Source organism: Micromesistius poutassou (assembly GCF_964030765.1).
Source record: "Micromesistius poutassou genome assembly, chromosome: 20".
Classification (NCBI taxonomy): domain Eukaryota; kingdom Metazoa; phylum Chordata; class Actinopteri; order Gadiformes; family Gadidae; genus Micromesistius; species Micromesistius poutassou.
This window is the reverse complement of record NC_140290.1, coordinates 11,052,659-11,072,823: the sequence shown is the minus strand read 5'-3', so window position 1 is coordinate 11,072,823 and position 20,165 is coordinate 11,052,659.

Here is a 20,165-nt window from a genome sequence, read left to right as displayed (position 1 = left end):
AGGACTACACCTTGCTACCGTGACATCAAACCTCTCGATTTCCAAGGGCCCTTAGCCTTAGATAGACCGTCCACCAGTGGTGGCTGATGGTCTTTCAAAGAGGGGAAGCTCATTTTCGGCCTACATCATATAAATTGTCAATTGATGTATATGTAAATTCTGCTCTCTGTTCCTTTTCAAGGAAATGCTCTGTGACCAACTAGCTGTCTTTTCCAGTGACTTGACCAGTGTCCTCAATGGCCAGCAGAGCTAGGCCGCTTAAACGGCCATGGCCCATTGTGTTGTTGTTGTAGGACTTGAGCCGCTTTAAAGAGAAGCTCCTTTCTACACCTGCAGATGGAGCTGCATTGCACTGTCCAACTCCATGTCTTTAAGGAACACGGGAATCACACAGCTTTCCCCTGCCACCCTGCAAGTCCTGATCTGAATACAGGACTTGAAGTTCAGACCTCAGGTTCCCTGAATCAAAGTGATGGCCAACTACCAAAACGATATTAAACTTGAACAAGGAAATGTGGGAATTATGTTAAACTGAAACAAGGATTTGAGTGTATAAGTGTACGAAATGCCAAGGAAATATCAAGAAATAGGTTGCAGTTTGTCTTACGACTCCCTTGCAAAATCTGCGATGGGACTGAGGACTAAAGATCATCACGCAGAAGCCCAGCGTCCAGGCCAGCCCACTCCTCCATTCACTCCCAGAGACGCTGAGTGTCCGTGGAAGGGACATAATCGCAGAATTATCCAATGACCGTCGACTTTCGACGCACTAAAAAAAGCTGTTTTATGCAGCCCCATTGAAGTGGATGGACGCTGAGCTTCAACAGGCAAATGCACTGTGACTCTACGGGAATGTATAAGAAGGAAATCGAGTCAGTCGACCTGCGATAAGCGGCTGATTCTGAACCAATTCATCTTCGAGATGGACGTGTTTTAACACATTTTTAGTCAATGAAATGTTAACACAACAGTATATTTGACCATTTAATTTTGGAAATTTTAGGGGAAGCTGAGCTTCCCTTGCAGTCTTAGAGAAATCGCCACTGCCATCCACTAATCAGAGCATTTGGTTTAAATAATTGGTTTATTCAATGTACAGTCACCATGTCAAAGCCAGCCCATATAAGATACATGGCTGTGATTGGCCCGATCTAGCACAGGTCTGCCGGTTACCGTTCTGACGTGAGGGGGGGCGGACTCAAATAAAAGATGAGCTTGAACCTTCATCTGCTTCCCAGGCAGCCTTGCAGTTAGACTTGAGTACTTCTCCGAAATATTAACTTTTTCGGAGGGTCTCACGTAGCGCTGCATCAAAATCGGTTTCCCAACTTTTATATTAGACTCTTAATCCAATCTTATTTCTCTCTGTTTCTGGTGCTCGGAGATAGTTCCTTTTAAAAGGCACGGTGACATCTCATTAGCCTTGTCATTTGACTGGAAATGACTGAATGCATGGGGGACATGACAGTTAAATGGACTGCAGGTCATGGGGGGAGACAGCAGGTACAAAATAGGCAAGGACAGTGGGGGTGTGTGTGCGAGGGGGGAGGGTGATGGAGTAAAGGTACAGTAAGTGACAAATGAAAACGAAGAGGGCGATATATTAACCCGCTCCCGAGGAGACAAGCATGGAGATGGTGATTGGTGAGAGGGGAGTGTACGCTTTGGACTGTATGGATGTACATGATCAGGAGAGATATCAGAATAAAGAGAAGGATTGGGTGGGAAACTTTAGAAATGAATGGCAAACAGGTGCTCAATAATGACTTACCCCCGGGCAAGAGAACACATGTTTGCATGCATGCTTGCAACTAAACATAATAGCATTGAATTCAGTAATCATTGCTGTGAATTTGAAGGCTCTATTAACCAAAACGAGTCTAAAGGGAAATTACAGAAATTGGTATATATAGGGAATTAGATATGTGCGTTTCCTCTGGTTGTTCTGAGTAAGGCAAGGCAAGGCAATTGTATATATTTGAGGAACATTTTAGATGTTTGTTGTTCACCCGTTTAATGTCCCCCATATCTAAACTGTATAAGTATATATAGTATAGAAGTATACATAATTAGTTGATAGCAATATAGCACTTTTGACAAGTACATATGATTGAGATTCACATTGTTCCACAGACTCTGTTCTTGCGCACATTGATTCCAACAGACAAAAGCACTTTACTGCCATTATTAACATATTGTTAAGGGTTGCAGAAAAGGACCCAGGTGCAGACCGGATATAATTGGAAAAAATGTTTATTCCTTTTCATTAGGATCAAAAACAAACAAAGGGCAGACTGGTCAAAAGTCAAACTAAGGAGTCAAAAATGTAACACACAGAAGATCAAGGCAAAAGTTCCAACACAAAAAAGTCCAAAACAGAAAATCACAAGGCAGAAAATTCAAAGTCTTCTAGCAGAGGAGAAAAAGGCAGAGCAAAAACCGTGCAGAGTCTCTCATCAAACTTTGTGGTACGATCTGACAAAACATAACTTGTGGGCTGAACTTAAATAACAGGGGGAAAGCAAATCATTGGCTGGGAGAAAACAAGGGACAGGGAAAACTCAATCAGTATAACGAACAGCTAATGAGCTGGTGGCACCAGGCAGGAGAGGGCGGGGTTCAGGAAAAAAGCACATGGCAAATGAAAACAAAATCATTCAATTCCACAGAAGCCCAGCAGGGCGGGCAGAGTCCATACACGATACTAACACATATGTGGCGGGCTAATGATGAATTCTAAAGGAAGTCGTTTTTGCCTAATTATATTGGGTTATATATATACATTTTAGTGAAGCCAGCAGGGACGGTAAAGATAACCCGGACCGGTTTGGTCCTTTTAAGACTAGCCTGTCAAGTTCTCATCCAGATTCAGGTGCTGAAATATGAAAAGCTGTAGATTGACAGGTCATCTATCATGCATTACACCATGCATAGCAAATGGCAACAAGACCCCCGATTGACCTAGCCAGAAGCAGTTCCCAGGAACTTTATCGTGTTTGTGTGTCAACAGAAAAATCTATAAATAACTCTAAATATATTAGTACAGTCGGAGAGACTCAGAGATGGATACAATTCCTTTGAGTATTCAAAAAAAGTTGAAAAAAGTTCTTCTGTTCTCACTAAATTGCAAGTAGCAAGTAAACCCAGCAACAATGGCTGCATTGATTATAAGAACTACCACCGATTCGGTTCACCATTCGGTCCCCATCCAAGGGGACCGAATGGAACCAACCATCTGGAGTTGTTGTTCTTGCTGTGGTTATGGAGTGAGCCCTATATTTCTTATTTTATTAGCATTAGTCTGACCTTTGGTGTTTTCCTCTCGATGCCAGCCAGTAACATAGATGAGTGGTTGCAGGGGAAACACACAGTATGTAATTTGCTGGCTGGTTGCCATGTACTACATGGTTCTAATAATGTTAACAACCCTGAAGACTTCAGGGGCCCTTAAGACCATATTTGTGCAACAAATATGGCAGCATCGTCATGTCCACTCTATTTTTAGTTAAAGAGCAACTACAAGAGAGCACTTTAAAATGAAAAAAAAAATAAAATTGGGAAAGAAAAAAATATATATATATATATACAAATTTATGTTCTCTTACGAGTGCGAGAACATAACGAGAAAAAGTTGGCTGCCGAAATTGAAAGGATGTGCGAGAAAGAAGAGGCCAGACTTTGAAAGGGAGAGATCAACAGGGGAGAGAGAGAGACAGAAATAGAGAGGTGGAGAGATAAAGAGAGATGGAGATCGTGGGAGCGACGGAGAAAGATGGAGGGAGGGACGGACGAAGATGGAAGGTGTGTGAGAGAGGGAGAGAGAAAAGTAAAAGAGAGCGAGAGACAGTGACCCTACTGGTGAAGCCAAATCAACTGTGATCTCTTCTTCTCCTGTTTGCGATGGAAAAGAGGCAATTTAAAAACACTGAGGCGAGTTGGACCATCAGAGGCACGTTGGTCGCGATCTGGCCAGAAAATGACCATCGGGTCGGCCTTGACAGATTCACGTGAATAAGAAGGCTGAAAACGATATACTGCCTCCAATGTAAGAGTAGTGTTGGGGCTAGGGAGATGGATAAAGAGAAACTGATGTTTCTACATCTTGGATGGAGGGGGGCTCTCTTTTAATCCCCTTTTTATATTCTGTGCGTGTACAGTACATGCGTGGAGGTTACTTATGTCACCAAATAACCCCCACGCCAAACCACTTCTGGCTTTGACCGTGGGCTAATAACATAACCAAATATGTTTCAATGTATTCAACTACGTTGCTTTAACAGTTATCTTGTGTTCGAACATCCGGCACCGGCACACAGGTCAGCAGGTCTAAATATGAATACGTGGCACATTCCCAGTGTTTTAAAAATATACTGAAGCTGATGAGAACTTTCTCCAGTTACGACATTTGAGTGGTTCAGGACATTTCAGTGTAAAAGCTCTCAGAGAGGGCGCAGACACCAGGGAGGGGGTTGGCGAGGGGAAGGCATGGAGTAGAGAGAAGAGATTTCGCTCAGCTTATCCGAAAAAGGAAACATTATACCCAAACAGACCAACCAGACTCAATGAGGGGGTTATGTTAGGGACAGAGGTGTGTGTGTAGGTGTGTGTGTGTGTGTGTGTGTGCAGAACGCTCTGGCTGTATCTGTCTATGAATGGTGGTCACGCGTTAAAGGTTACCTTCTGCCCTACGTCGCTGCAGTTCCCTCTCGCTCCTTAATCCTACTCCCCCAACAGGGCAAGCAAATCTCCCTTTAATTAGTCTGCACATCCCATTGATAAGGTCCATGTAACGGGACGTGGACAAAACACTCTGGATTAGAAAATGAGAGAGAGAGAGAGAGAGAGAGAGAGGGAGAGCAAGAGCGAGAGCATTGAACTATCTGCTGTCTCTGCTGGAATTAACTATCTCCCCATAGACAAATTAGCCAACACAGATTATCTGGTTTCACTTTACAATGATGGAGTTCACAATCTCCTGGACACTCTCACTCCCCTGAAAACCCGATCTGTTTCTTTCACTCACTCTGTGCCCTGGTACACACCTGTCCTACGGCAGCTCAAAAGGACATTGCCTGGAGCAGCTCACAAAAATTATGACTAAATATCATCATCAATCAACCTTTATCAACAAACCTTTTAACCTTTATGCAATATTGTAGACGAATAAAAACAAGACTAAATGTGGTTTACAAAATGAAAACTATGCTAAAATGTGTCTTCATTTTCGATGACCAAAACGAGGCAAGACGAAATGTTATAACGTTGTTTTGTCTCGTTTAGTCGCTGGGCGACGTCACTTCCTCAATCCCCACTCGTGGGGATTTAGATTCAGAAAATGCAGCTGTGGTGGGTTAACGTCAATTTAAGAAAAAAAAGTTAAACAGAGAAAGACTGTCAGACTGTCGTGTGATGCTATTTTATTTATTTATTTTATTTAAATGTATGTGTGTGTACTTAGCATATAGCATATTTGGTTGGTAAAATAAATATGTTGTAAATTCAAATCGTTGAGTAAAACTAGACAAAAATAGTCATGGACAATTCTGACTAAAATAAGACTAAAATGCTCAGACTTTAGACAAACTGGCAAACTGAAACTTGACACGACTAAAAGGAGTATGAACATGACTAAAACTAATAAAAACTAAAATGATAGCTTGACACAAAGACTAGACTAAAACTAAAAGTAAAACAGGCCGCCAAAAACAACACTACCACATACTCCATTACAGGAATGCCCTCTCCACAGCCAAATCCAAATGCTATGCCCATCTAATTTCATCTGACGAGGGGAACACTGTGCCCTATTCTCCACAATCTAAAAATCTCCTGACCACCGGATACTCCTCCCCACCTGTATTCAATGTCTCATTGCAATAGTTTCATGTCATTTTTACCACCAAAATTGAAAACATTCACCAACAGCTCCCCCCCTCACATAATACGGACAAGGATTCACTACATCTACCTTCTCCTGCACCCCCACTTCTCTATTATCTAGTTTTCAACTCCCAACTGTTACTGAAATATCTCAACTTATCCGTAAATCCAAATCATCCACCTGCCTGCTCAACCCCCTCCCCACTCACTTAGTCAAAACCTGTCTACCCTCCGTCTCCTCTTTCATAACCAACATCGTACACTCCTCCCTCATCTCTGCTCATGTTCCCTCCTCTCTCAAAATCTCTGCAATAACTTCAGTTCTTAAGAAACCCGGTGCAAATCCCAATGACCTAAATTTCAGACTGATCTCCAACCTACCATTTATTTCAAAAATCATTTCTGCACAGGTTCACAATCATCTCAACAACAAAAAACTCTGAACAGTTTCAATCTGGTTTCCGCCCTCTACATAGCACAGAAACAGCACTAGTCAAAGTCACCAATGACTTGCTTTTGGCTGCAGACTCCGATGTCCTCACAATACTCATCCTCCTCGATCTCACTGCTGCCTTTGACACCATCTCCCACACCATCCTCCTCGACTGTCTAGCCTCCATTGGTATCACCAACTCATCACTCACTTGGTTCATATCTTACCTCTCTGGTCCCACTCAGAACTGCAACTGGTTCAGAACTCTGCTGGCCGTATTATTGCCAGAACCCCATCCACCGCATCCACAACACATCACTCCTATCCTCAAACAGCTACACTGGCTCCCTGTCCAACACCGCATTAACTTTAAGATTCCTCTCCTCACTTTCAAGCCCCTCCATAATCTCACTCCTCCAGCCTTACACTCCCTCCCAAACTCTACGGTCGTCTTCCTCCTCCCTGCTCTCCACTCCTTCTGCCCACTTGTCCACGATGCGGCTCAGAGCATTCAGCCGCTCTGCCCCCCCGCCTCTGGAACTCTCTCCCACTATCCATCCGTAGTATTCTCCCCCATCCTTTAAAACCTCCATCAAAACTCACCTGTTCCGACTGGCCTAACCAACTTAACCCCACCTACCGGCCAATTTAATGAATATGTTGCATTGTTTATTTTTAAAATGCCTTTTTTTGTTTTAACTATATTTGCCCATTTTAAATTGTTTGATTGTCTTAGCTGTAAGGCGACCTTGAGAGTTTTGAAAGGCGCCCTGAAATAAAATGTAAAAAAAAAAGAAGAGAGAGAGAGAGAGAGAGAGAGACTAGCTTTAGAACAAAACTGCATTTTAAAATAATTCATTGGTGCAGCCATATTAACACATGTGTTTATCTAGAGGTAATCGATACGTGCCATCTCGTTCATTTCAGCCCAGAATACTTCCAGTTAATGAACCCCAGCCTGGTGATGTCATCCTCCCACCAGCCTGCAGTGGCGCAGAAAGGTTCTGTCATATTCTTTTGACACTTCCTTCTGGAAAGTTTGAACACAAGAAACACAGCTCTCACCACTAACACAGCAGGTGTGATGTGAAAAGACACAACAAGGGAGAAAGCCGGAGGAGTGTGTGTGAGCATATGTCCAAATTAATTAATTAACATGCATCTGTGGGTGTCTACTGTATATATAAATACACCTGGGAGTAATTTATTGACTGAATGGTATGAACATAGCTCATGAATGAATTATTTATTAAAAAGATGTCTACATGTATATGTACGTCCATATGTACTTGTACATATACACAGGTATGTACTGTATATATATATATGTATGTAATTGATGATTTGATGGAACGAATGAAGGAGCTATCTTGATGGCTATCTTCACAGGACGGTTCAGTCAGGCAAAGCGGTCTTATCATCGCCGTCTACACCGAGTGTCTACGGATTCACCTCACCCCTATGAAAGTTTTAGGAGGCATCAATGTTTAAACAGGAGACTACAAGGCAACCGTTTGCACTCTCAATGAATCCCCAGCCATGTCCACAGACCGAGTGTCAGAGTGATCAAGGCTCATTTATCCTATGAGGCCGGATTTTTTCATTTGCTGCTTCAAACCACTTTTTACCTTTTTTGTTTATTCCTACCATGGATGGATGCAAACTGCATTGTATTATACCATAATACGAAATCTATAAGCCGGTGTGGATACTCGTTATCTTTTTCGTCATTTTCTGTTTCTGCCACAAGGTGTCACACCTTGGTGTGATTGATAGATATCGTGGAAATGAAAGGCTTAACTTTGAGGTCAGGAAGAGGGATTGGCTGTCATGGTTTTCTTTAATAGTGACAAAGTCTGAGCGTTCCTCTCTGTGGAAGCAGGCTGAGGAAGATGAGACGCGTGTGTGTGTGTGTGTGTGTGTGTGTGTGTGCATTTCTATTTGTGTGTCTGATTCTGTGTGGGTTTGCATGTGTTGCCATGGGTACGTGGGTGTGTGAATCTGTGTGTGTGAACGGCGCGTGCGTGTTTGTGTGTTGATTTGTTTGTGGGTGTGTGTGTGTTTGTTTGTGTGTGTTGCTGTGTGTGTGTGTGTGTGTGTGTGTGTATTGCCGTGTGTGTGTGTGTGTGTGTTGCCATGTGTGTGTGTGTGTGTGTATTATTGTGCGTTGCCGTATGCGTGTGTGTGTGTTTGGGTGTGCTTGTGTGAGTGTGGACCCATGTCCAGAAGAGCAGAGGAGAGTGTATCGGGTGTCTTATGAGGTCATTAGGTTTTAATCAATACGCTTTGTGGTCGGAGGATGATTGGGCAGCACATCTAATCCGACACAGCAATATGGCCCAATACACACACACACACCCACAGCAATAGGTCCCTCATCTATCTGCTGAGCCGAGGCTCCCTTACATCTGCCAGACTCTTCCAGTCAGTATATATCACAGAGTATATGGCTAATTTCCTCCTTTCGAACACACACACACACACACACACACACACACACACACACACACACACACACACACACACACACACACACACACACACACACACACACACACACACACACACACACACACACACACACACACACACACACCTATTTCAAACTGAGGGGGCACTGGTTTCCTGGCCAAGTTTCAAGATAGAGTTTGCGTTCAAAACAAAGCCTGTTAAAGTGCCATCAACTACTGCACTTGGACTACTAATGGGGCGTTTACTTTGATTTGCCTAGCTTCCTACTGATGATGTCCGCTTGATTGAGATGTTTGGTGTAAACAGACACGGTAAAAGAAGAAAACAAAAACATTATTGCTTTTCGGTTTTACCAATCTTTAAAAACAATTGATTTGAAAGTACAAGAATGAATTGGTAATCAGGCTTTTACAAACGAGAAATAATCTATAATAGCCAATTCTGTGTGGTTCCTTTGAATACATTTATTGGACTGCTGGCACTATAGAGCCACTGCTACTAGCTTCCTACTAGCTAATTATTCTGAATCAATGATGTTATCAGCTAGAAGGGTGGAGGCCGGGTTATTGTAAAGTTGATAGACGATGAACCATGACACTGGTGCTCCATGTTGCCATCTATGAGACTTCTCTCTGAGTGTGTGTGTGGCTGGTTTAACCTTTTCACACAGATTACTCAATGTGCAACAGGTGTGCAGCCTCACCCAGCCCCAGATTCCAAGCAGATGTGGCCAGGTGAGGCCACTCTCTCTCTCTACAAACACTCCTACACTTGATAACTGACTTGTCACGCAACCTCCTCTAGCATCATCTCTTCAAAATGAAGGTGTTACCAAGGTGTGGGTGGAAACATGCCTACTATATGTGAGGGCCGGTGCAGCACAAAACGTAGGCATTGTTTGTGAGACACAAATAAGTTATATTCATAAAATAGGGCTTTCAAAGCAATAATTCCCAACTGAAAATGTTTGCGATTACAACTTTTTGTGTATCTGCCTCCACAGATTATTTTAACCCAATCTAACCCCAAACAAAGTTTGCTAAAATGGATCATTAAAAGCTTCATCTATAGCTTATGTGTGCATATCCTGCAACCACTGTTCTAAAGTATACATTAAATAGACACATTAAGCACAGTCTTAATGTATTTCAGACCCTGATGATTCCACCAGAGAGGATCCCCTCCAGCCCCACTCAGCTCAGGGCCTGTCTGCGGAGGTAGGCTGATGGTATTAAATGTGGTACACGGACACACACACACACACACACACACACACACACTGTTCAACAACATCCAAGATCGTCCAATATCTCAGATTGAAATCAAGGTATTTGGGGACATTTGAGGAACTGGAATGTCTCCAAATACCTTGAATATTCAAAATTGATTTTCTTGTTTTAAGGTACGGCCTCAGATGTCGGATCAATACATTCCGCGTCTGGTTGTGCACCTCAATACCTTTGATAGTTAGCATTTGATAGTTTAAGTTTGAGTTTGACACACACTATTTTGATTTAAAAATACCTCCACTGTGGTTATATTTTATTTCATGGCCAAATGTACAACCTGTATAAAACAGATAAGCTATCGCGATGCAACCGACCATAATCACTATGAAATATTCAATGTGAATATTTTATGTGTGTGTTTGTGTGTGGGTGGAATACACACTCTGACAAAGGGGATTTATATGTTTTTTGAAGGCTGGAGGCGATGTGGTTTCCAGCACTCACACGTACACATGCATGAAAAGTGTGGGAAAATGCTGTACATTGAAGTTTTGTACTCACACAAACACACACGAACACACGTGTGCACGCGTGCAACACACAAATGTGCTGACAATTGAAAGAGAATCACGTGTCTGTGTTCAGCAAACTTGAGTAGTCGTACACGCATGAGTGAACGCAATTTGAGCGTAACTGCATTCCTTATGGAAGTATATTTATTCAGATGCAGCGCACTGTTGAATTAAATGACCAAAATGGTACGTGAAAGCATGTTTATTAGCATGTTTTAAATCAAGTACTTTACAGGGATGACTGCATCCTCAAATGAGCCCCTAACTGCTGCACACTGCAACTACAAAAGGAGTGCACACACACACACACAAACTTTTTTTCTCTTAATCTGAGGACATTGTGAGAAGAGAATACGGCAATGTGTTGGTGTGTGTGTGTGTCTGTGCATGTGTGTAAATGTGAAAGCTAAATGGGCAAACTGTAACGTCACCGATCAGCATTCATCATCAGAAGAAGCTGGAGTCGGCATATTTCACTTCTAAATCAAAAAGCAATTTTGCCAATTTTTCAGCTGCCCCTTAATAACATTATCGCCCGGTTGGCATGCATCGTCACTCTGAATATTCTATTCGTCTCATATAAATATACCACCACAACAATAGCATTCATATTAAGATCATTTCTTTTTTTTTTATTTTATCTTTATTGAGGCCAACAGGTTTCATACAATGTAGGATATTTTTTCTTTTTAAAAAAAAAACAACATAATTTATCTTAGATTTACAGGTTCCTGATACATAGGAAAAACAAAGAAAAGGAAAAGAAAACTAAATCATAGAAAAGAAAACCGCAAGGATTTTCCATCTGTATCCATAGTTATATATCAGCATCAGTTTTCTTCCCAGGCCCAATTTTTTCAATTTTTGTGTAACAGTATGAACAGTTCGAACATAAGGGGGAGTTTCACTATATTTCTCTGAAAGAAAATAAATAAAGAAAAAAGGGCATGCATATACATAGACAACTACAACAAAACAAAAAAAAGACTCAAGCAAAATCTGATCTTAGGCCTATATGTTCAACATACCCAGTCCATTTAGACCATATCCTAGAAAATTTGTTAGTCTGGATTTTGAGGGAGTAGGATAACTTTTCCATTGTATATATATATCATGGACCACATCTAACCATATTAAGATAATTTCAATGCATAATGTAATGTTGTTGCCCTTGTTGGGAACAGAGCTATACAGCGGGATCGATAATCCATCAGGGTGAGACAAGGGTGTCAATGAATCAATCTTCCCTTCAAGAGCTGAGCAGAATCTGTGTCTTAGTGATAAACAGTGATAAACCTCCATCAAGTCGGTAGTGAGACAGACGGTAGAGAAACTAAGTGAGAAAGAAAGAAAGAGAGAGAGAACTCTAAAGATAACACACACACCCTTGAAAGAGAGAACCCCAGAGAAAGAGCGTGCGAGAGAGACAGAGTAGGAGAATCTATTATGTTAATACAACTGTATTTTGGCAGCCGTGAGTTGCCGTCTTGGTGCACCATTTGTTCGTCGTAACTAAGGCTGCTTTATTGATTGCTCCAATAGGGCACAAATTACATCAGCTTACAACAAAGTGTGATTGGTGATTCATGAGCCCTAACTGTCTGTCATCTTTGCCATGTCAGACAGATGGGTTGTTATCACTCAAACACATGAACAACTATCCAATATGTAGTTCTTTGTTCCTTTGTCTGTGCAGCATCAACTTGTCAAGGAGTAAACATGGTAACGAGAAGAGAGAGAGAGAGAGAGAGAGAGAGAGAGAGAGAGAGAGAGAGAGAGAGAGAGAGAGAGAGAGAGAGAGAGAGAGAGAGAGAGAGAGAGAGAGAGAGAGAGAGAGAGAGAGAGAGAGCTGTGCGTTTAGCGGGGGATAATGCTGCTGGCATTGTGTGAAGTCATCCCGGTGCTTGACAAACAAGTGACAATGATCAACAGGCAGGTGTTGTTAATTCAACAGCAGTCGTAGTCGTGCTGAACGGTAAAGCTTGATGGCTCTGCTGAGACCAGGAGAGCAGTGGTTTGCATAGCACCGTGCAAAATACCGCCCACGGTTCATATAGTTCAACAGTAGCAAGGCAGGGATGCGTGGAGAAAAAAGAAACTAAACAAATATAGCGAAAACAAGTATAGCAACAGATTTAAAAAGCGAGTGCTTGTTGTCAATATACTAAACACCTGTTGTTTTTTATTTTTCCCTTTTAAATGTAGACGCAGTTGAGTTCCAGTTGTACATTGCTAATTACTTAAAGCAAGAAGTTAATTTAAAAAGATAAGTATAACAACAGTCATCAGGCCATGTGCACGACAGGGGTTATGTTGTGTTTAACTAAGATTTTTTGTAATGGCTTTTTAATGCTGTTTTAAATGGAGGTTGTAGAGCTCTTACAGGGCTGGAAGCCAGGTGTACTGGGGCCGACATAACTCAAATTGCGAGTAATTCAGCCAATCCATAAATGGTTTTTTAAAAAAAAAAACACTTTGTGTATGTGCACATTCAATTAAAAGCCAGTGACTGTGTAATACGCGATCTAATGCCTGCTAATGTCATCCAACACAAGCGCTTTATCTAAATGCATTAGAGTCCTTGTGTGCAGTGCAGTGTCATCAGTTCAACACATTATTTATTCATCATGTGCAACACGTTCAAAAGGCAACAATTCATTAAAAATAAATGGATATGTTTATAAAAACCAAAACACACATAAACTAATAGGGAGTGTTTAATGGCACTCATTTATGTCTGCAATGTGTTTTGTCAGTTTGTGCAGCAGAACACCGGATTCAGCATTTTTCTCCACATTAAGCGGTGTCCTCTGTTGATGCTGGACTCCCCCCCCCCCCCCCCATAAACAGATTTATCCTCATAAGATGAAATGATTAGCATAAGACCTCCCCTACAGCGTGCTCAGAGCCAAAGTCCCCTTGATCGGAGTGGTTTCACGACTTACTTCTAAGTAAGTGGGTCTGTAGGAGCGTGTGTGTGCATACCCACACCCCTATGGGGAATGAAACACACTGTGGTCAATTATGCAGGGTTACAGCACATGTGTAGTAGCATGGAAGTCTTCCAACCTTTTTACTGGACCGGAGGGGTGAGGGGGCGCGGCCGAGCTGCCGGCTCTCCATTGGTCCAAAAACACATTAAAACCAGCAGTCCGGGTGGTGGGGGGGGGGGGCGCAAAGAGGATGGAGTCATGGGGGGGATGGGGGTGACCAGGATGTAACCAAGTTATGAACCCAGGCGTTCTGGCGTTCTGACCCTGGATGAGATTGATGCCAAGCACCTTCGGATGCATACATATATCCGCGTTGATCGAAAATCACACTCTGATTGTAAAACGCACTGTCAATCGTTTGCCGCAAAATCACTCGTGTGGCGGTTTCAAGAGAGAGAGAACGAGAGCCAGAGAGAGAGAGAGAGAGAGAGAGAGAGAGAGAGAGAGAGAGAGAGAGAGAGAGAGAGAGAGAGAGAGAGAGAGAGAGAGAGAGCAAGAGAGCGTGAGAGAGATGTTGAGAGGAGTGGACAGGTGGTCATGCATGGAAGGGGTCCAATCTGGCGAGGGCCCGACACCACAGGCAGTGAATCATTTAACCTGGAGAGCAGAGCAGGGCTCAGTGGAACACACCGGGCCGCTGCCGAGGCTTGTTTTGCTATGTGTATCTGTAGTGTAAAGAGAAACCCTTTCAGGCTCCGAGGGGCATGTGCTTGGTTTAGGATTTACAAAAGTAAAAGGGAAGCAGGGCATACATGTTATGAAGACAAGACAACTAGGTACAGCAAGAAGTAATTGCCGTATGTGTCTAAAAGCAATTTAGATAACATGTAGGCCCGTGAGTTACGATGAATGTGACTTTCCCTGTGACAGCCTATGCTTCCTGAGACAGATTGAGTAATTAATCTTTTTCATTTGGGGGACATCTAAAGAGAATTTGACTAATAGAAATAATAGCTTTGAGATATTTTTCCTGTCAGGATTGAGAAATGCGCGCGCGCACACACACACACACACACACACACACACACACACACACACACACACACACACACACACACACACACACACACACACACACACACACACACACACACACACAATCCACTACCTTGGTATGTACCAGAGACGATAGATGGACTCAGTATTTCATGCACTGTCTGACTTTCAGTTGAAGCCGCAGAACAAAAGTGAGTGGAGCGCCCCACTCATGTTTTACAAGCCCGTTTGCACATCCGCAAATTGAAGTGAGCTGTAAAATCATTCAAAACAGTCAATTTAAAGGGATCGGTCACTTATTCAGTGGCAGCTTGTCTAGATTTCCCGGGACAACTCAACACCGAATCCACAAACCAAACAGGGGCTTCAACAAAATTCTTGGAGATTGAGCCGGAATATCTTCCATGAAGAGTTAAAGAAGTAAACGTTATCACTGCACGGAGAAAGGCATCACGCCAATTAATGGAGTCTGATGGGAACAGGTCGCAGGTGTTGGTGAGTCGGTGTGGGATGGCGGGAGTTTGTTTAGTTGGATTGACTGACAGCCAGAGAACGAGAATAACAGACTTTGGGAGGTTGGGGAGATCCTTTGCCTTACGCCACCTAGATGGCTGCCACACTCCTCCTAGGTGACTTTTACTGGGCTCCTCCAGACAAGGATGCAGTGTGGTTTGCATTGGAAACCTGGTTTATTTGAAATTTTGCAGAGAAATGAACATGACACTGGTGCTCCATGTTGCCATGCAGGAGATCTCTGTGTGTGGAGATGGTTGGTTTAACCTGTCCACACTGATTACTCAATGTGCAACAGGTGTGCAGCCTCACCCAGCCCCAGGGTGTATTCACACCTGCCTTGTTTGGCTTGAACCAAACCAAAAAAAATCGCTGGTGCGGACCTTTTGGGCTGGTGTGAATACAAACCATCAAACTCTGGTGCGGACCAAACAGTCGGACCCAGCCGGAGAGGTGGTCTCAGTTCGCTTCCAAACGAACCCTGGTGCGGTTCGCTTGAGATGTGAAAGCGAACACATCTCGGTCTGATCCAGTTCTAAAAAGCATATGTTACGGGTCCCGTGAACCGGGCCGCGTAGCAGGGTGTAAGTGTTGCTCTTTCAGCGTTGTACCGTCCTGAAATATATATAATAAACGGAGACACGGGCACATCACATCCTTCCTCTCCGACAGCACGTGGAAAGAGTAGATTTATTGTACAGTTCACACTTGAGCACAATTTGAGATGATCTACTCAATCTTCATTAATCCACTATACATACTCTCATATATGCACTCTTCACATAACACAATATTATTTAGTATTTACTTAGGTTTAAACCTTGCAACAAAACAGTTTACTAACTGTGTTTCCTCTTCCCTTCAAACCCGGAGCAAACAGACACACAAATCACAACTCTCAACAATACAACAATGATAAAAACATGAACTTAAACCAAATGTACAGGAAGCCACACATTCGCGCCGACGCGACAAACACACACGCATTCGCTCCGACGCAACAAACACACATGCATTCGTGCCACCACAGTTGGCTGCCAACGTCGGCACACACACACGTCCCGACACGCACACACAAACTCTCTCACCACCAACACACACTCGGGGACACCACCACACCAGCACATCAACACACGAAACTCAAAAGCACCGATACCGACCTGAAATATATATAATAAACGGAGACACGGGCACATCACATCCTTCCTCTCCGACAGCACGTGGAAAGAGGACGATCGTAACGCAACCCGCTCTGTCGCAAACTTTCGGTCGGCATCTGGCGCCCCGCCTCCCACTACCCCCTGCTGCTCGAAAACACAAGAGCCGTTTCTCAATACCAAGTACGCGGACTACGTTCTCGCGGACTTGGAAGTACGTACTTGGCAAGTCCGGACTTTCAAGTACAGACTTCCGAGAACGCGAGTACGCACCTGCAATTGGAACAGCAGCGGACTCGATGATGCATTCTGGGATATTTAACGGTCCCAAGTCCACACGAGTCACCTCCGATGCATCCTCGGTAGAACGGCCTCATCGAGAACGCATCGAGAACACTTCCGGGTTTTACGACAGTACTCGTGTACTCGCGTACTTGGAACTCATTTTCACCCGATGGTCTGACAAAATAACGTAAAAAGTATGCTGGAAAAACCACATAAAGATGCCGATACATTTAACACATTCAGCACCAGGATGAGGGAGAAGGAGTTTGACCTGTCCACAGATCAATGTATATCACGCTGGATATCCATGATTGTTTACTTTCACTGGCACTTTCCCCGCCTTTTTTTAAATTTAACGCTTTACCCCGCCCCAAACCTTTTTGTCCAATGATTTAACGATCTTTGCACAGATGTGAGTTTGTTGTCAAATTCTGGGACTGTGGCGAAAATTGCAAAGTGAAAAGGAACCGGACCAAACCAAAAAATAAACATCGTGTCTTGGTCCGGACCAAAGAGAGTGAACTAAAGGACTTTCCTGGTGTGAATACTACCCCAGAGGCCAAGTAGACTCGGCCAGGTGAGGCTGCTTAAAGCGGCCATCATCCACACACACACTCTCACAGGAGCATTTATGAGCGAGCCCCATTAGCAGACCCTGTCTGATTGTCACTTGAGGTACGAAGAGCTTGAGTCACCAGGGATCTTAGGACTGATACAGTGAGTACTGACGAGAGTGAGAGAGAATATGTGTGTGTGTGTGTGTGTGTGTGTGTGTGTGGCTGACTCTCTATCTTGCACCAAGGCAAGCACAATAACGGGTACAAACAGGCGAGCGTGACTTGGATTACTTGGGTTGAATAAACTATACCTGGTCATAGCCACGTGTGTAAATTAGTGAGTGTATTAAGCTCAGCGGGTCCGATAACAAAAAGGAAACCCTCATTTGGGCAGAAGCGCAGACCCCCACATGCAGTCACACCGATGCTATGCAGTCGTAACGCAGAAAGACATGACCATGTGTGTGCAGTGTGCACACACACAGACACACAGACACACTCACACACACACACACACACACACCAGTGTAGAAGAGTCATCGTTAAATGGATGGGTCATCTCTTGAGATGTGTGCCGAACTATTGACCTAGCATGGATAGTTGACTCTGTGATTAAGATGCAAAATCAGCAGATTGGAATAAGGAACAAATTCGACCCGATTCAGCAATAGTGTCGTCCCTAAGGGGTGTCGGGGCAGCGGTGGTGAAAAGCCAGCCCGATCCCTATATAAACTAAGAGGGAAATCAATGGGAGGAGGTGACGGAGGTTAAAGATGCAAAGCCGAGTCATAATCACCCAAAATCCCCAGCAGATGGGAGGGGCCGCAGAGGAGGGACGGAAATAAATGGAAAATAAACAAGGAGCTAAACACGTGTGCACAAGGGTGTTGCAGAGCATGCGGCGAAAACCGTAGCAGGTTTAATGCTTAAAGAAGACAAAAAACAATTATTATTTTATTTGACACTATACGTATGTATATATATTTATATACACACACACACACGTTCTCACTCACACAGGCACGCACACACCTTTACATTTTATCATTTTAAGGAGCGCAGCGTTATGGTCATTGCTTTCTAAAGCTTCCATTTTCTATAAATGTCAAATAGCTCTTTACACACAGAGCTTCTCACAATCTGCCACACAGTGGCAAGACATCTGACGTGTGCGAGATTATTGTGCTTTTCTTTGTATCTATTGCTGAGGAATTGCTGTTTAAAGGGTATTTCTTTTGCAGCCTTCCCTTGGGAGGACGGTGGAGGATGGTGGTCAGCTTGGATGGCTGGTTGGAGAAGCGAACACAGGGGAAGAACAGGCGGCATGCGAGGACAGAAAGGTAAGCTACTAAGCCTAGTCGAAGAGATGGATCCATTAGGTGTTCATTATTTGCTAGCCTACAGTGCTTTTGTCTGTCCCTCTTCTGCCAATGGCATTCAAATTGGAAAGACAGAATTTTCTTCAATGTGCTATTAAATGCAAATTCATATCTGATGCAGCTTACGTGATGTATTTTTTTTACAATCTTTGAAGATTTCAAAAGATAGCAGATGGATAGAACTTTCAAGACATGATTTCATGTTCTGAGGAAAGGAAGAGGTATTCGAAATGTCTTCAGACTTCTCGTCAGTTTAATCTGCTGTAACATCAAACACCCACACACTGACCCATGCATCAACATAAATGACCCCGGAGGATCATTGATCCAATCATCCGTCTGTATTGATTTTATATTCTGTAATTTTCTTTTACATTTTAGCCTGGCTCAGCTGTTGCTTCGTGTCATCGCTTAATCAAGGAATCTGTCATGCTTTTCGTGATGACTAATATGAAATGACATGAATACACCATGAGATTAACATTGGCTTGCCTCATTTCCAGTCATATATTATTCATCTAGTCAAGGAAGTCATTTTAGCAGATGCTTTTATCTGCAAGTGACCAAATATTTTACATACATATATGCAATGTATGTAAAATATTTACATTTGTATATATATTTTTTTCTTTTAAATATGTCGCCTTAGGCAAACCAATATAACCCAAGTTTCTCTGCAGCCTTGTGGTGATAGTAACTTGTCCTTATTGTAAGGAATCACATTCCCGCCAACGCCATTGGAGTATCTCTCTGTGACCCCCTCATATACAGCGATTGGCCACAGAGAGGTCGGCTTGTGAGTTTCACTTTAGCTCGATCAAAACCAAAACCTGCGACTCAAACACAGTTTTACAGAATGTTAAGACCCTACTATCTAGGGGTAGTGTGGGAGATAACTGATGTAAAATGGCTCGGTTATGGATAGAAGCTGAGCAAGTTATTATTGATTATTAATGGATTAGAATCAACAAATGATGATGAAAAATGGTTTTACTGAGGTATCAGCGACAGTGACAAAAAAAACAATTATGACACCAGGGTCACCGGTCTTGGGACTTTAGTGTTATCAAAGAAATCACCAAAACTAAACAAAGCCAAGCAAGCAGCTAACGAAAGGGAGGAAATGCTATCTAGCTGCCGAGTAAACACACACGACTACCTACCTTACCCAAACCACAAATACAGATGGTAGCAACAGTCCTAACCTAATAACTATATGTCTAAACAGAAAGCAGTTCTACGTGTTGCAAGCGTTTAAAGGCCTCTGTCTTACCTGTCCCAAGATCCAAGGTAGCAACAAAGAAATGACCAACAGGAACAGGAACACAGGAAACACCGTTCACAATAGGCACAGGTAGGGGAGAGGAAACAAATGGACAATATTCATAACACAATATAATATATATATATATGTATATGTATGATAACAAAACCTTCACCCAAGACTTGGTATATGCAAAGCACACGCAGGGTTACCGTCAGCAGACCCAAAAAGCGAGACAGAGCAAGAGAGACAAGCAAACCGCCACCCCAGAGAAAAGCAGGAACCGCCATAGCTGGAAACTAATGAGATTGATGAGCTGATTGGTGGAACCCGATGAGCGAAGAAACGATGAAAGTGAATAATGGACTGGCCCCGGCACGAGAGGGCAACAAGACAGCAAGATACATACAGTGAACGTAACGACACATGTCACAG